General features: G+C 39.4%; 1 pseudogene; it reads left to right on the top strand.

Annotated features, from left to right (window-relative positions):
* The first annotated feature begins 725 nt into the window (after nt 1–725).
* Nucleotides 726–1,775, top strand: LOC116864405 (annotated as a pseudogene).
* Nucleotides 1,776–4,813: the final 3,038 nt, after the last annotated feature.

The raw sequence follows: 4,813 nt of genomic DNA, 5'->3' as shown, positions 1-4,813 counted from the left end.
ACTTTACCAGTCAGAAACTATGCATGTGTGATTTTGATTCTCTTTCTGGCAGAGTCCTTTCTATCAAACCAGACCTCCTAGAAAAGCAACTCTAAATGTTGATCTTAAAAAGAATAATAAGGGCAAGAAATACTTTAGCAACAAAGAAACCCCAGAAAAGGAAAATCGACTGTAGTAAGAGAAATTCTCTGCTGCTTTTCCTTTTAAGGAATTTTCTAATATATGAGTGCTGTGGACCAAAGTCTTAACAAAAAACAACCTGTAGGAGCTTTGACTACCCCACAGTGGTGAAGGTGGAGGTGAATGCGGGGGGCGGGGCAAGCTAGGAAGATGTTGAAAATAGCCAACATTCAAGGAATGGGTAATGCTGTTGGGAGATTTTAATGCACTTCTCAACAGTTTCATTGATAGAAGATTGGAAGGGCACTCTTAATAAATTTGGCCTAATTAATAGATAAAAGACTGCAAAATTTCACACACACTTTTCAGGGGCATGAGAAACATTTACCATATGCTGGTAAATGATCATACATTGAGCCATAATGCAAGTCTCAATGATTTAGAGGATGGAGATATAGAAATATAATCCCAAACAGCAGTTGAATTTAGTTCCGCACAAGTATTCTAAAAGTTGGAAGCCCAGGGCGCGCGTGGTGTGGGGAGAAGTAGGGACCAGGCCAAAGGACTGGAGGCTGCCCACCATAAACCCAGCGGGCAGCAGGTGTATGCACCATGTGGGGAAACCAGGAGCCAAGGTCTTCAAGAAGTCGAGCCGTGACTGCAAACTCAAGGTGTACTTGGGCAAGCAGGACTTTGTAGAACATCTTGACAAAGTGACCCTGTGGATGGCATGGTGCTTGTGGACCCTGACTACTTAAAGGACCGCAAGGTGTTTGTGACCTCACCTGCACTTCCTCACTTCCACTATGCCGTGAGGACCTGGATATAATATCCCAGAACCTGCCCTGGTCCATCATACTGCAGCCAGGCCCAGAAGACACAGGGAAGGCCTGTGCAGCAGACTCTAAGATTTGAGCCTTCTCTGCCAAATCGTTAGAAGAGAAAAAACACCAAAGGAGGTCTATGCGTCTGGTGATCTGAAAGGTGCAACTTGCCCCAGAGAAACCGGCCCCAGCCTTCAGCAGAAACCACCTACCACTTCATATCTGACTAGCCCTGCACCTTGAGACTTCCATGGACAAGGCCCTGAACTATCATGGGGAGCCCCTCAGTGTCAATGTCTATGTCACCAACATCTCCACCCAGACCATCAAGAAAATCAAAGTCTCTCTGAGATAACATGTGACATCTGCCTCTTCTGCTGCCCAGGACAAGTGAACTGTGACTCAGATCGAACAAAATGACCAGGTATCACCTAGCTCCCCCTGAAGGTGTATACCATCACCCTGCTGCTCAGTGACAACCAGAAGAAGCATGGTCTTGTCCTGGAAGAGAAGCTCAAGCATGAGGACACCAACCTGGTTTCTAGCACCATTGTGTAGGAGGGTGCCAGCAAGGAGGTACTGGGAATCCTGCTGTCCTACAGGGTCAAGGTGAGCTGGTGGTGTCACATGGTGGGGTAGCCTCCATGGAGCTGCCTTTTGTTTTTATATACCCCAAGCCCCACCACCACATCATCCCAGATAGCTGCTCCTGAAATAGACGCCCCTGTGGACACCAACTACGCCACAGATGAGGATGTTGTGTCTGAGGACTTTGGCCAGCTGTGGCTGAAGGGGATGAAAGACAAGGACTGCAAGGGTCAGTTTTCCTAGAAGGGGGCTGCAAGGAAAGGATGTGTGGTGCTGGGAGAGGGAGGGTCCCAGCCTCTCTGCCTTCCCTCCATTAACCACTTACTCAGCCAACCTTTCCTCCTTCACTCCCTCACCGGTTGCCCCCAAACATGCACTGAACCCATCTCCTGTTGAACGTGAGCATTGCTTTTTTGACTTCAGCTGTGCCTCCCCAACCCCCCAGTGGGTGGTGGCAAGCTGTGTTCAAACCTGTATTTTCTGGAAGGGGATGCTGAAAAGAGGAGTGACTGTAGGGAAGATAGGGAGAAAGAACTCCCACATTGGACCTCACACCAAAAGCCAGCCCACCCCACACATACTTCCTTTCTCTTCCTTCAAGAGGAGACATTCCTGGGGGACAAGGTCACTTCTTTATTTCTGAGCATAAAGAAGAAAATAAGTATTTCCTGGGAAAAATAATAATAAAATATTTGGAAACTAAGTAATATACTTCTAGATTATCTATGGATCAAAGATATAATAGAAGTAGAAATTAGAAAATATTTTAATTTAAATAAGAAATGCAACATAGTAAGTCTTACAGAATAAAGTGAAATCAGTGTTCAAAGGGAAATTTAAAAACTTTAAAATGTATGCATTAAGGGGGGAAAGACTGAAGACAAGTGATATAAGTTTATTAAACATTTTTAAAAAATTAAACCTAAACTAAATGAAAAGAAAATTATAAAGAGAAGAAATCAATAAAATAGAAAACAAACATGCTAAAGAGAAAATCAACAGATTAAAAATTAGAGCTTTGAAAAAATGAATAAAATTGAGAAACCTTAAGACACAGAGAATAATTATTAATTATAAAAATTTTAATATCAGGAACAATTTAAAAAGATATCACTGAAGAGGCTACACAAACTAAAAATAAATTAGAAGCATATTTTGAGCAATTTTAGGGCTGTAGTTAGGGCAAAGAAAGAAAAAAAGGGAAATGGACAAATTACTAGAAAAAAACTTAGCACAAATGACAAAATTAAAGAAATAGATAAACTACAAAGTCTTGTTTCTATTAAATTGATTGTATATTTTATTAAATTATTTACTCCTCAAAAACTCAGACCCGTATTGGACTTACTAGTAAATATTTTAAAATAACATCAGTCTTAAACAAACTTTTCCACAATATAGAAAAATAGCAAACAACTCATTTAATATAGCCAACACAAGCTTAACACTAAAACTTGACAAATATATTTCAAGAAAGAAAAATTAAGGCTTATCTTTCTCATTAACCTAGAGACAAAAATGCTAAATATATACTAGTACATCAAATGCAGGGATTCCCAAAATGCACTTATTCTCAAAATGCAATGATGATTTGAAATTCAAAAACCAATTGATGTCATCTCCAGATGCAACACTGTCAGACAAACCCGAAGTGATGAGTATTCTAAAAGTAGCCGACCTTTATTCTTCAAAATTGTCAATGCCACTAATGACCACAGAAATTCAGAAATCTGTTCTTGTATCAAGAGAGAAAATGATGACTAAATGAAACATGTGATCCTGGCCTGGATTCTGTACTGCAGAGAAAAAAAAAAAAGCAATAAAGAATAATATTGAAACAATAATACTGAAATATGAATAATATAAACTGTATACTAAATGAAAGCACGAAACAATTGCTTCTAAATTTGATAACTGTGTTGGATCAACAGTAGACTGGATACAAACTCATAGAAGCAGAGAGTAGAATGGTAGTTGTCAGGGACTGAGGGAAGGGGGTAATGCGCAGCTATTAGTCAAAGGGTGCAAGGGCCCAGTTATACAAGATGAATAAATCCTAGAGGTCTGTCCTACAGATTCTATAACATAATGTCATAGTGAACAATACTATATTGTATACTTAAAATTTCGCTAAGAGGGTAGAACTTCTGTTAAGCATTACTATCACACACACAAAATAATAATGAGTGTGGGAGGAAACTTTTGGAGGTGATGGGTGTGTTTATGGCATAGAGTATGTTGATAGTTTCACAGGTGCATACTTCCAAACTCATCAAGCTGTAAACATTAAATACATGCAATGTTTTGTATGTCAATCATGCTTCAATAAATGGGCTTAAAAAAAGAGTAGACTGTATAAACTATGAATTCCTATAATAGGATTTATCTTTGTGCTCTTTCATACTTCTAAGCCTGAGACAACACTGTTTTTATTCAAATAGAGTGCCTCACCTCTAGAAAAGATAGAGCTAATGTAATCACTCAAGAGGTCGACTGGCATATCCCATGGTGTCAATAAAAGGTTTTTGAGGTCTCTTTTCCTGGAGGGTAGGGCTATGTCCACACCGTCTTGAGGATTTTACATGGTGAGCTAACACTGGAGATTGTTCATTCATCCAGCCCATTTTGTAACTGTTGTCCCCGACTGATTTCCTCTAGTATCACTGGAAAGAAGAGCAGAAAAAGCACTTTTATTCAAGCACAGTTTCATTCAACTGTCTAGTCCTCGTAGAATAATAAAATCACCACAGTTTTGTAACTAATTCTCTGCTACCCTCTTTGTTTTCCTGCCTCCTCTGGCATGTAGCTCCCCAGTGCCCAGTGGGGTAACAATACCTCTTAATCCCTAAATGTCAGTTTCAGGAGAAACCATAAAGCCGCAGCATTCATCTATCATAAATAGTACCCCAGGCAAGTTCAGCTCAGAGCTGAATACAAATTTTTCCTTCACAGCCTCATGAATTGTATTCTTTATATCTGTTATCAAAACGGATTGCAAAGCTTAATTTACAGAAGAAATTAAAAAAGATTTATGCATGCTAATTTTTTTTTTTTTTTTTAGGATGGGGAGGGAGGATGGGGGAGTATCTGGTTAAATGAATATGGTTAAAACATGTTTATTCCCATCTAGGAAGCTACATGAATTTCAACTGGACATAGCAATTGGCCCTATAAACTTATTTCATCCATCTCCATTATAATAGGAAAGAAATAAAATGTAAATCCAAAAGGAAAAGAAGAACAGAGATGTCGGTAGACATAATATTTCAGTAAGTTTTGGA

Source organism: Lontra canadensis, unplaced genomic scaffold, assembly GCF_010015895.1.
Source record: "Lontra canadensis isolate GAN:19392208 unplaced genomic scaffold, GSC_riverotter_1.0 scaffold5, whole genome shotgun sequence".
Classification (NCBI taxonomy): domain Eukaryota; kingdom Metazoa; phylum Chordata; class Mammalia; order Carnivora; family Mustelidae; genus Lontra; species Lontra canadensis.
The sequence above is the reverse complement of the archived record's forward strand: the minus strand, read 5'-3'. Positions and strand labels throughout refer to the sequence as shown.